General features: G+C 42.8%; 2 long non-coding RNA genes across 3 annotated transcripts in view; both read right to left on the bottom strand.

Moving 5' to 3' along the window:
• Window positions 1-13,489, bottom strand: part of LOC124869034 — a 24,678-nt gene extending 11,189 nt beyond the window's left edge. For both annotated transcript variants that reach the window (XR_007038460.1, XR_007038459.1), the window contains exons 1-3: window positions 13,354-13,489; window positions 2,012-2,134; window positions 1,747-1,895 (exon numbers count right to left, since the gene is read on the bottom strand). This is a non-coding gene — a long non-coding RNA (uncharacterized LOC124869034). The remainder of the gene's footprint in view (window positions 1-1,746; window positions 1,896-2,011; window positions 2,135-13,353) is intronic.
• On the bottom strand, window positions 4,223-5,471 carry LOC124869035. The gene is made up of 3 exons (XR_007038461.1): window positions 4,705-5,471; window positions 4,378-4,592; window positions 4,223-4,297 (listed from the first exon to the last, which is right to left on the bottom strand). It is a non-coding gene; the product is annotated as an uncharacterized LOC124869035 (long non-coding RNA).

Below are 13,489 nucleotides of genomic sequence, written 5' to 3'. Positions count from 1 at the left end.
TTATATTTCCTGAGTTAGTTATTAGTAGTTTTGCTATTTTATTATTGTGATTTCTGAACTCAAGCTGAGGAGTGTTTTCCACTCAGTTTGGACATATGAAAGTTACTGAAAGGAGTCAGTAAAAGGGAAAGTGACTGAGGCAAGAACTGCATGAAATGAGAATGATGAAAAGGGAGAGATAATCACCTGGTTAAATGTACATTTCTTCTGTTGTATTAGCCTGTAGCTCCAAGTAAAAAATAGTTTTGTTTTTTTTCTTTTTGCTTAATATGAAAATTTTTGTATTTCATAAACTGAGGAAAATAGCAAAATAATTAAAGAAAAGTTATCTAAAGGATTGTCCTAGTTTCCTACTATCTAAAAATATCCAACTACTATAGGGTATCTGAAACAATTGTATTTGTTAAATTGTAATTTTTCAGTATGTTATACGCTCTAATGTTTTTGGAGAGGATTGTGATTATATTGTCTCCTTTAGAATGGTGAACGTCTGATAGAGGAGAGAGGAGGAAAATAGAAAGACTGACAGAAAGAAGAGTAAAGCTAAGAGCAGGGAAAGAGCAGATGAGTGTTAGAAAAAGGAGGAGAGTAAAGAAGACAGACATTACTACTGCTATTTATTTGTTTTATTACTTTTAGGAAATGCTAACAGTGTGGATAGACTTTCGTGCTGTTACACTTGATCTTAATAGTTTATTTATGAATAAATATTTTAAAATAAATGAAAATGTAACTACCAATGTTTTCATTATATCTTGATAACTTTTATTTCTTTTAATCTCTGAGCTGGAAATGTCCCCAGATTTGATTTCAGAAAAAAGACTAAAACTATAACAAACTAATAAAAACTCAACTGAAATTAAGCATTTTCAAAAAAATAAAACTAAACTAAAATAAAAAATTGTGAAGTCCAAACTAAATAAAAATAAAAACTTATGAAAATTGCAAAACTATTAAAACTTTGGCTGTTACAATGTTTCTGATGAGCAATACAAGTGTGTTTTTGAATTGTATGAATCCTTTCTGGAAGACGGACTTGGCTAGTAAAAATTGGAGATCTTATTGTTTTATTTGTCAAAAGTTATACTGCATTTTATTTGTCTTGGAGCTTTGATCTGGGAATTACATATCGTTGGAGAGAGCTGTTGAGAGCTTTCTGTCTGAAAATCAGTCTGAATTGCTACTTGTTTTAGTGCTAAGTACTATTAACAATACAAGACAATACCAATGTATTTCCTACAATTTCATGTGTTCAAACAACAACAAAAAATTTCACATAACTATGTTTGCCATGGGTTTATTGAGATACAAACCGTAAAATGTCCTAATAAATTGTTTATACCAGCTTTTAGGAGAAGCCTAAAGTTCAAAGGTGATTATCAGAGCTTTGGTCATTGACCAGAAAAATTGGAAGTGGTTCGACCAAATGGATGCTGACCCGGTGAGCAATGGGAGAGAGAGTATTTCCCAATTACGTGCAATGCATGTACTTAAGTTGTCTGGTTTCTTTTTGTTTCGTTTCAGAATCTCATTTTACATGTGGGGGGTATTCTTTCACCTCACTTAATTTAGGCTCACAAAACTCCCCTGGTTCTGCCCCCACACCAACCGCCACGACAAAGTAAAACATAGTTGCACAAACTTGCTCTTACATACGACAAAGCACTTTCTAACATTGCAACACTAACTATTTCTAAATCTATTTGTGCAAAATAGTTTTAAACTGGCTTTTGGTTAACCACCTACCATTTTTGAGTGAGATAGTCCCAAATAAGGATCTGTCATATTTTTTTTATACAGAGATGCAGGCAGTAGATAGTATCCCATTACTGGGAGGCTCAGTTAAACATCCAGACTGATGATCTGCAGCAATGTATTTGGAACAGGACAGCCGTCTGAAACATATACAGCATACATATTAGAATACCTAATATCACCAAAAAATAAAATGTTGTACGCTGGATTTATCTGATATATTATCGACCACTTTAGCAAGCTAGCATTAGCTTACCCTCACACATCCTTGAGTTTGTACGTTGAGTTTGTCGTTCTATGGGTTCCCACACTCTCCTTATCCGCAGTGTTTCGTCTTGCTGCCCACAGACTTTTCTGGTTGTCTTCTTTTACTTAAAATCTGATAAAAGCCCAAGATTGAGCAGCAGGTTTAACATTGCTTCTATGTCCTCCTTTGTTGCGCTGTGCATGTGTTGCATACAAATCACATGTTACTTTTCAGACTCTGGGGCCTCCTTGCTATGACAATCACACCCACATTGAGATGGTACCCAATTGTAATAGAAAACGACAGTATAGCGTGGAGTTGAGCTGGACTGTTGGCCATTAGCTCTAGTCATGCAAAAAGTATGGCCCCCTTATAACTATATTATGACCCATTCTGACAACCTTGAGCACAAGTTATTATTTTAACCCTGGCCATGAAAAGGAATTTGTTGAGGTTGTGTCTATGTTTAATAATTTTAAAAAGCCCTGTAGAAGTTCCCAAGACTTTTAAATAATTTTTTGAAAAGCAGCTTGTGATCTTTGTTCAAAAAAGAGAGTGGCAGAGTAGGACAATATTCTAATGACTTGTATGCACTTTGAGAACACTGAAACTGGCTGTTATCTGCCAAAGATTGCATCTGTCTCAAAGCTTCCTATCAGCCATAAAGGACTATTTTCCAGTTTTTGAGCTGCATTTGATTATCTGTTGTTCAAAATCTAAGATGATTAGACTAGAAAAGTGAAAAAAACTGATTACAGACAAAACATTGCATTTCATAAACCCAATATCATGCATGGTCTAGTCTTGTGAACTGGATGTATTTTTACGCTTTTTGTCTTTTACCTCACCAGTTTACGGTGAGCTCAGAGAGTCCAAAAACCCAACTAAAACGTGAATTTTGAAGACAGCATGCATTAAATCATGACCATATTTTCTGTTTGATATTTGAATCCAGAGCAGAATAAGGGCTATCACACCTCAGCAAAGAAAAAACAAAATTAGCTAAGTGGGAAAAAGTAGAAACAAAACAACTCCATTGTACTCTTGGGAACAATTTCAGACTGATTAAAGAGAATGTTTCTAATGTATTATGTTTACAAAGAAACAGCAAAATAATCAAGAACTTTGGTTCAGAAGTAATCACACTATTCAAATGGGATTTTTTTGACTTCATAAGTTATAGTTTGCAATATAACTGATGACCATTAACATGAGATCCTAGAGCCGTCATCTTGCTAATGGCGCTTGATGGCTTTCACCCTGTTCACAGCAAATCAGGCCATGTCAACACGGAGCCAAAGACAGTATCCACACAGAAAGGTTTGACCTCAGAGATCAAACCACCCGAAGGCGTTGTATTAGGTGTTGTAATACTTATGTCACACCAGTGAGTGGCACAGTAACACATCAACAGAAGTCAAAAAGGTTTAGGAACCGATGGCGAGGTGGAATTTCTATGTTGGGTCATACTACACTACAAGATGAGGAAAATACAAGAGAATATTAACTGGGTGTCTTGCTGTTGTTCTTGGCTAGTTTTTGGCTGTGCGCGTTGAGAAAGAGGGGAGGGTAGCTCACCAGTTTCTAGCCAGTTAAGTGGTTGGAGCTGTTCACACGGAGCCACCATGGAGGGTGGCTTCGAACATTCCCAGTCTGGGAGCAGGTTTCAAATGTAGTCGGTTTCACAGCTCCCTATCCAACCAAGAAGTTCGCGGACACTCTCAAACTCGTCTTCTTGTGGACATGGGGCCTCAGATGGCTCTACAACAGTCAGGATTGTTTTTGTAAATTACCCTCCATTTTATACTTTTTAAAATTGTGCTCCCTGAATTTATTATTATTTTTTGTTTTTTTCGACGTGTCCTGTCCGGAGGAGTGGTGCTAAGAATTGTTGTCTGAGTGCCAAGAAAAAGCACAACAGATTTACTTTCACAAGTGGAACATTCCAGCCAACTCTTTAAAGCTCTGCTTGATATTTATAAAAGAAACTTTATTAGAAACTGCTTTGGGATTATGTCAATTGCTACAGACACGGAGACAGAAACGAAAAGGAAAAAATAAGAAGTACGAAAGAGAGAGAGGTGGGGCAAAAAGGAAAAATGGAGAGAAGGAGAAAAGAATGGAGGAGAGAAAGAAGGATGAAGAGATTACAAGATAATTGTCATATTAGACTGGATTTTCCTGAGCAACATGAAGAACCGCACTCGGAGACAATTCAGAGTTTTCTTAAAGATTTATTTACACGGTGGGGGAAAAAAAAAATCTCTGGGGAACGGGAAGAGGGGATCTGGTCCTCTGTGAAGGAGAGATGCAGTTAGTAAAGCTCTCAGGGAAGGTTGATCAGAAGTGTTTATCAGGAAAAAGTGGTAGCTTACGGTGCAGATGTGTGGGACAACGCCTCTGAGGTGGAGTAGCGATCCTGGTGGTGAGCCTTGTTGGAGGGATTTATCCAGGGGGAAGTCTGGTTTTGCGAATCTGTAGGTGCATCGGAGAGTGCATCGGCAAATTGGCTGGTGGGTAGTTTTACCGATATGAACACAGTCATCAGGCAGTTGGCAGGAGAAATCTGGGATTCAGTCAGCTTCCAGACCTGGAGGGTAGTAGCAGAGGAGGCAAGCTTAGGCGGGAAGAGATCAAAAGAGTATCTAAGTTTCACAAAGAGTTACAAAACTGGCACTGGGGATTCGGAGGCTTGACTTTACCGCCAACGTGGGCGAAGAATGCTCGTCCAGCAACTCCTTTTAAACACTACAGCCGAAGATTGTTTGCAGGTGTGCAGCTTTCAGCTGTGCGCCACGCCCACCAGCAGATCTCCTCAAGAGAAGCAGAGACTCACACACACACACACACACACACACACACACGCATCGTGACAATATCACCGTGCTTGCTTCTACACCTACAGAAACCTACATAATAACAGCTTTTTTAACGAAATGTGCACGATATGAATGCAAGATGTAATTAGTGGTAATTCTGGCCCAATATAGAAAATGTGTGTATCTGTTAACACCAAAATCTAATCACCTGTGGGTCTGAGTGTGAGTGTGGTTTCTCCATACAAATAAGAAATAGCGAGTGTGAGGAGCCACAGACATGCCCCCCTGGACCTGGGACAGATACGGAGGATAACCGAGCCATAGACATCCAAAGGCCCCCCAGAGCACAGGGACCCCAGGAGAACCATCGTCGGGACTACCGCAACCCCCACAGAGAAGAGCAGGGGAGAGTCCCAGGGGAACCACCCAGCAGCCACAGTGCAGAAGCCCCAGGGAGCTGCAGCGATGAGCCCACAGGTCTTCGCCGTCAGCCGTCTACACCAGAGATGATCCAGCTATGGATCCAGAGACCCGAGACCCCGGGACATATTACCTCAAGCAGAGGACCGACAGAGCCCAGGGGTCCAGGCCCCGGCAAGCAGCCACCGAGAGTGAGCCAGCACACACCAGAGACGGGCAGCCTGCCTCAGCACCAGCCCAGAAGAGTGCCGGCACTGCCCAGCCCGGATCCCGACCCTCCGCCCCGACCCCAGTCCCCAACGACCTCCTCATTATCAGGAGTACAAATGTACAGGTCCTTCTCAAAATATTAGCATATTGTGATAAAGTTCATTATTTTCCATAATGTCATGATGAAAATTTAACATTCATATATTTTAGATTCATTGCACACTAACTGAAATATTTCAGGTCTTTTATTGTCTTAATACGGATGACTTTGGCATACAGCTCATGAAAACCCAAAATTCCTATCTCACAAAATTAGCATATCATTAAAAGGGTCTCTAAACGAGCTATGAACCTAATCATCTGAATCAACGAGTTAACTCTAAAGACCTGCAAAAGATTCCTGAGGCCTTTAAAACTCCCAGCCTGGTTCATCACTCAAAACCCAATCATGGGTAAGACTGCCGACCTGACTGCTGTCCAGAAGGCCACTATTGACACCCTCAAGCAAGAGGGTAAGACACAGAAAGAAATTTCTGAATGAATAGGCTGTTCCCAGAGTGCTGTATCAAGCCACCTCAGTGGGAAGTCTGTGGGAAGGAAAAAGTGTGGCAGAAAACGCTGCACAACGAGAAGAGGTGACCGGACCCTGAGGAAGATTGTGGAGAAGGGCCGATTCCAGACCTTGGGGGACCTGTGGAAGCAGTGGACTGAGTCTGGAGTAGAAACATCCAGAGCCACCGTGCACAGGCGTGTGCAGGAAATGGGGTACAGGTGCGCATTCCCCAGGTCAAGCCACTTTTGAACCAGAAACAGCGGCAGAAGCGCCTGACCTGGGCTACAGAGAAGCAGCACTGGACTGTTGCTCAGGGGTCCAAAGTACTTTTTTCGGATGAAAGCAAATTCTGCATGTCATTCGGAAATCAAGGTGCCAGAGTCTGGAGGAAGACTGGGGAGAAGGAAATGCCAAAATGCCAGAAGTCCAGTGTCAAGTACCCACAGTCAGTGATGGTCTGGGGTGCCGTGTCAGCTGCTGGTGTTGGTCCACTGTGTTTTATCAAGGGCAGGGTCAATGCAGCTAGCTATCAGGAGATTTTGGAGCACTTCATGCTTCCATCTGCTGACAAGCTTTATGGAGATGAAGATTTCATTTTTCAGCACGACCTGGCACCTGCTCACAGTGCCAAAACCACTGGTAAATGGTTTACTGACCATGGTATCACTGTGCTCAATTGGCCTGCCAACTCTCCTGACCTGAACCCCATAGAGAATCTGTGGGATATTGTGAAGAGAACGTTGAGAGACTCAAGACCCAACACTCTGGATGAGCTAAAGGCCGCTATCGAAGCATCCTGGGCCTCCATAAGACCTCAGCAGTGCCACAGGCTGATTGCCTCCATGCCACGCCGCATTGAAGCAGTCATTTCTGCAAAAGGATTCCCGACCAAGTATTGAGTACATAATTGTACATGATTATTTGAAGGTTGACGTTTTTTTGTATTAAAAACACTTTTCTTTTATTGGTCGGATGAAATATGCTAATTTTGTGAGATAGGAATTTTGGGTTTTCATGAGCTGTATGCCAAAATCATCCGTATTAAGACAATAAAAGACCTGAAATATTTCAGTTAGTGTGCAATGAATCTAAAATATATGAATGTTAAATTTTCATCATGACATTATGGAAAATAATGAACTTTATCACAATATGCTAATATTTTGAGAAGGACCTGTACATTTGTTATCTTAGACATAGAATAGACTGGCAGACTGGGGTGGCGGTCCCCCTTCTTATGAAGGGGGACCGCCACCCCAGTCTGCCAGTCCAGAGGCACTGTCCCTGACCGCCACGCAATGTTGAAGAGGCGTGTCAACCATGACAGCCCCACAACATCCAGAGACTTGAGGTACTCAGGGCGGCTCTCATCCACCCCCGAAGCCCTGCCACCGCGGAGCTTTTTAACCACCTCGGTGACTTCAGCCTGGGTGATGAAAGAGTCCAACCCCGAGTCCCCAGCCTCTGTTTCCACCAGGGAATTCGTGATGGCAGGATTGAGGAGATCCTCGAAGTACTCCTTCCACCGCCCGATAATGTCCCCAGTCGAGGTCAGCAGCTCCCCACCCCCACTGTAAACAGTGTTGGCGAAGCACTGCTTCCCCCTCCTGAGGCGGCGAACGGTTTGCCAGAATCGCTTCGAGGCCAACCGGTAGTCAATCTCCATGGCCTCACCAAACTCCTCCCAGGCCTGAGTTTTTGCCTCTGTCACCGCCCGGGCCGCGGCACGCTTGGCCTCACAGTACCCGTCAGCCGCCTCAGGAGTCCCACAAGCCAACCACAGCTGATAGGACTCCTTCTTCAGTCCTTACTGCTGGTGTCCACCACCGGGTTCGGGGATTGCCGCTGCGACAGGCACTGCAGACATTACGGCCGCAGCTACGGGCGGCAACATCGACAATAGATGCGGAGAACATGGTCCATTCGGGCTCAATGTCTCCAGCATCCGTTGGAATCTGGTCCAAGCTCTCCCGGAAGTGAGAGTTGAATACATCCCTGGCCCATGGCTCCGCCAGACGTTCCAGAAGACCCTCACTATGCGCTTGGGCCTGCCAAATCTGTCCGGCTGTCTCCTCCTCCAGCGGATCCAATTCACCACCAGGTGGTGATCAGTGGACAGCTCAGCCCCTCTCTTCACCCGAGTGTTCAAAACATGCGGCCAAAGGTCTGATGATACGACAACAAAGTCGATCATTGACCTGCCTAGGGTGTCCTGGTGCCAAGTGCACTGATGGACACCCTTATGTTTGAACATGGTGTTCATTATGGACAATCTGTGACTAGCACAGAAGTCCAATAACAAAACACCACTCGGATTCAGATCGGGATCGTGGGCGTTGAAGTCCCCCAGCAGAATAATGGAGTCCCCAGGAGGGGCACTATCAAGCACCCCCGACAGGGACGCCAAGAAGGCCGAGTACTCCGCACTACCACTCGGCCCGTAGGCCGAAATGACAGTCAGAGACCTGTCCCCAACCCGAAGGCACAGGGATGCGACCCTCTCATCCACTGGGGTAAACCCCAACACGAGACAGCTGAGCTGGGGGGCAACAAGCAAACCCACCCCAGCTCACCGCCTCTCCCCGTGGGCCACTCCAGAGTAGAAGAGTCCAGCCCCTCTCGAGGAGATAGGTTCCAGAGCACACACCGTGCGTGGAGGCGAGCCCGACTATTTCTAGTCTATATCTCTTGACCTCCTGCACAAGCTCAGGCTCCTTCCCCCCCAGCGAGGTGACATTCCACGTCCCTAGAGCCAGCCTAAGCATCTGGGGATCAGGCCGCCAAGGTCTCCACCTTCACTTGGTTTCTGTTTAATTAAAAAGGCCATTCCTCATGAGGAACATGATCAAAAGAACTGGTGGGCAGCAACTTTAGTCACTTTTTAATGAAACAGAAAACAAGTGTTTCATTAAAGTGACTAAAGTCCCTGCCCACCCGTTTTAAGAACATATTTGGTCATGTTTACCCATCTGAAATAGTTTTGGACCTCTTTTACTGTCTCCTTTTCTTGTTTCTATTGTTATTGTCTCAGTATTCGTATTCAGAACTCAAGATATAAATCAGCAAGCACTCAATGTCCTTGTCTGATCTGTACAAATGATCTAAATCAGCAAGGGAAAACTTATTTTTTTCAGTTTGAAGCCATTTCCAGATGTATAAACTCTTTTTGGACTTTCACACACAGTAATCTAATCCCTTGTTTATATAATAATTATCAGAGGAGCTTTAAAAGTACCATTGGTCAGTAAATTTGAAGACATGTTAGACATAGAGCAGCTTAACAGTTTGTCTGTGGATACATATCATTAATCCTACCTCCCACACAGATGCATACTCAAAGCCTAGATAGCGTCTTTCCTGGACTTTCAAAATGCCATCTGCAGGACTCAGCCTGGGCCTGTGACATCACTTCCTCTCTCACATGGAGGCGTTTGTGGGAAATTGCACCACCATGACATCATGTAATGGTTCCAACATGCAGTGAGAAGAGTTGGATCCAACCAGCAACAGATGCTCTAATGTGAGCTAAACTCTGCAGCAAAGTCAGTGACATTGCCTCAGCCTTAATTGGACTTTAAATTTTATTCTTTTACACCTTTCCAGGTTTCTTAGAGTCCATTTCTGCCTCCACTTATGAGGTGAAACTTCACGTTACAGCTCTTATTAACAATGTCACGGTGACCTCTGCATCATCTTCCCCCACTGTTATCATGTTGCTCAAAGTTTTGCCCCAATAACTCAATATGACTCTTCAAACTCTTTCATCCTGCATGAGGATCTTCACACATCTTGTATCCATCATCTGTTCTTCCTACACATCGTGCACTGCTCCACCTTTCTCATGTTAATCTCCCCATTCCTCTCTCACTCACCTTTACTGTCCTGCAGGCCCCTCTTCTTCTTCCTCTGACATGGTACATCAGGAACCACTGAGCATGCGCACTGGCTGCGTTTGTCTTGGCACTGGCTGAAGGTTCTAATGTTGCCACTTCAGATTAGGTGTACTGGATGACTGTGGAAAGCAGCTTCCTTCTCATAAGACTGCAGTAAAAGATCAGAGGAGGTGGGAGGAGATGTCCACTAATCCATCTACTTATGATTCATGCAGTTTTGTTCCACTAACTTAAACCAGCAGTCGAGGAGAACGATGTATGAAAGCTGTTTACTGCACACCAACTTCTTTCTCTTTTGATTGCATCTGCAGATAAGACGTTTTCATGTGCATGGACTCAATTTGCTCATGTAGTCCAGAAATAAGAGAAAAGTGAGTTTTAACTTCCCAACTTTTTGCCTAAGTGGAGCTGTTTTGGAGCTGAACCTTTTCTTGTACTTCACATGCTGTCAAAAAGTGTAAAAACTCTGCTACTTGTAACAAACTTGAGAGAAAGCAACTCCCCCCCCCCCCCAAAAAAAAAATATGTAAGCCTATGTTTGTGTATGTGTGGGTGTACGTAAGCTGCTGTGCAAATGGGGCGGCCTTTGATGTAGCACTGCTAGGATCCTGTAGTAGTTCTCTGTTCCCAGGGTGGCTGAGCCTGTCCTTTTCTCTTTCAAGGGCAAAACACAAAAGGAAAGCGGGAGAAGGAGATAGAGGCAGGAAACAAACAAGGGAACGATAGCTTTCTCACGCCTGATGTCCTGAGTTGATTCTGTTAAATTAAAACAAATTACACAGTTGCTAAATATCTCTGTTGCTGTTGTGTTCTTCTGAGGGGTAAAATCTGCATTCCTACATGTGTGTGATATAAAACACTTACTAAATTATGTCATAGCAAAATATGTAAATTGAAATTATGTTATTTTAATCCTAACCCAAACTCACCCAATTAAGCATGATACATCCACTTAAGTACTCTGGAAACATCAGCTCTTTAATGTCTGTGCAAATATATATGCATTGTACAGTATCCTGAGGAAAACATGCCTTAATTTCTGCTGAGGCACTTCAATACATTCTGAGTTTTCTGAGAAGTGGCCTCTAGTGGCTTGTACAGGAATCGCAGTTTTAAGTATTACTGACAAGTATACACATATGATGAAAAGAAACACAATATTAAGTGCAGAAACATATCCATCATAATTATTAATAATTTGTATTAAAATAACTAAGTGACTTATATAACATATTTTAATAAAATGTAAAAATAGCAAAAAGTCAAGGAATTGCAGAAAAAAAGTGATATTTGTCTGTGAGAAAACTGTGATTATATACAGGGGTTGGACAATGAAACTGAAACACCTGGTTTTAGACCACAATAATTTATTAGTATGGTGTAGGGCCTCCTTTTGCGGCCAATACAGCGTCAATTCGTCTTGGGAATGACATATACAAGTCCTGCACAGTGGTCAGAGGGATTTTAAGCCATTCTTCTTGCAGGATAGTGACCAGGTCATTACGTGATACTGGTGGAGGAAAACGTTTCCTGACTCGCTCCTCCAAAACACCCAAAGTGGCTCAATAATATTTAGATCTGGTGACTGTGCAGGCCATGGGAGATGTTCAACTTCACTTTCATGTTCATCAAACCAATCTTTCACCAGTCTTGCTGTGTGTATTGGTGCATTGTCATCCTGATACACGGCACCGCCTTCAGGATACAATGTTTGAACCATTGGATGCACATGGTCCTCGAGAATGGTTCGGTAGTCCTTGGCAGTGACGCGCCCATCTAGCACAAGTATTGGGCCAAGGGAATGCCATGATATGGCAGCCCAAACCATCACTGATCCACCCCCATGCTTCACTCTGGGCATGCAACAGTCTGGGAGGTACGCTTCTTTGGGGCTTCTCCACACCGTAACTCTCCCGGATGTGGGGAAAACAGTAAAGGTGGACTCATCAGAGAACAATACATGTTTCACATTGTCCACAGCTCAAGATTTGTGCTCCTTGCACCATTAAAACTGACATTTGGCATTGGCATGAGTGACCAAAGGTTAGGCTATAGCAGCCCGGCCATGTATATTGACCCTGTGGAGCTCCCGACGGACAGTTCTGGTGGAAACAGAAGAGTTGAGGTGCACATTTAATTCTGCCGTGATTTGGGCAGCCGTGGTTTTATGTTTTTTGGATACAATCCGGGTTAGCACCCGAACATCCCTTTCAGACAGCTTCCTTTTGCGTCCACAGTTAATCCTGTTGGATGTGGTTCGTCCTTCTTGGTGGTATGCTGACATTACCCTGGATACCGTGGCTCTTGATACATCACAAAGACTTGCTGTCTTGGTCACAGATGCGCCAGCAAGACGTGCACCAACAATTTGTCCTCTTTTGAACTCTGGTATGTCACCAATAATGTTGTGTGCATTTCAATATTTTGAGCAAAACTGTGCTCTTACCCTGCTAATTGAACCTTCACACTCTGCTCTTACTGGTGCAATGTGCAATAAATGAAGACTGGCTACCAGGCTGGTCCAATTTAGCCATGAAGCCTCCCACACTAAAATGACAGGTTTTTCAGTTTCATTGTCCAACCCCTGTACATGCACAGTGACATTTAAGAATGTTTATAAAAAATATATTTCAAAGTCTGAAACGTTTTTGTAATTGCAAAATTTACAGTCAAGAACAAAATTATTCATATGGGTGGCAGATTTACGTGTAAAGTAAGCTTAATTTTACCAACATGTCTCTTCTTACTCTAAGTTATGCTAATATTTTATACACGTAATTTTAAAAATGTTTGCTAAAACAAATCTTTCTTTTGGCTAAATTTAGAACCTTTTACATTGGAAATACAGTTATGTGTTGAATGAAAATAATTTTACATCTCAATCTGCTGGAAGTATTAATAAATTGTGCCTCAAGTCTAGATCTTGCGTGTTAAGCTCAGGTAGTGAAATATTAAATTCCAGTTATGTTAGTAGGCTTTTGTTTGACACAAATGGAGACACTAACTGAAAGACAGTAGTACTACTTGAAGATTTATTTTAGAAACAAGGGGAACCTCATAGTACAAGTTTCTCTAAAACATTAGTAATAATCTCAGACAGAGAGAGAGCTTGATTGCCAGTATTGGTAATGAATATCATTACAGGCAATTGCAGGCTTGAAAAATACTTTCAGCTAGCTGAGACAGTAGTTCAGTAAAGCAGCCCCACCCTCAGAGTGAAAGTGACAGAAAGGAAGGGAGAGTGAGGAGGAGCAGGTGAGAATCACCACAGAAAATGTTTAGTACGATACATTCACTGTTTGGAAAAATATAGTTTGTGATTGAGTTTCCAACTGACTGGTCATCCATTGGTCAGATCCAGTAAAGATTTCTTGTTGCTTCTCTAAAACAAACACAATGTGTTCATTTATATTTTATCTTATGAAAGTATTTCTGAGTCTGTGTACATTGCCTTACCTTGATTTTGACAGCAGCCACAGCTCCAAAATCACAGCCTAGCACTGATCCTGGGGGCTTCCTTTACAGTCCTGTATAAATCACTTCCTTTTCAGGGCAGAGGCCACATATTTTTCTCTTTCCTACACCTTTCCTC

Source organism: Girardinichthys multiradiatus, chromosome 5 (assembly GCF_021462225.1).
Source record: "Girardinichthys multiradiatus isolate DD_20200921_A chromosome 5, DD_fGirMul_XY1, whole genome shotgun sequence".
Lineage (NCBI taxonomy): Eukaryota > Metazoa > Chordata > Actinopteri > Cyprinodontiformes > Goodeidae > Girardinichthys > Girardinichthys multiradiatus.
Note: the sequence above shows the minus strand (reverse complement) of the source record. Positions and strands in the feature narration are given on the sequence as shown.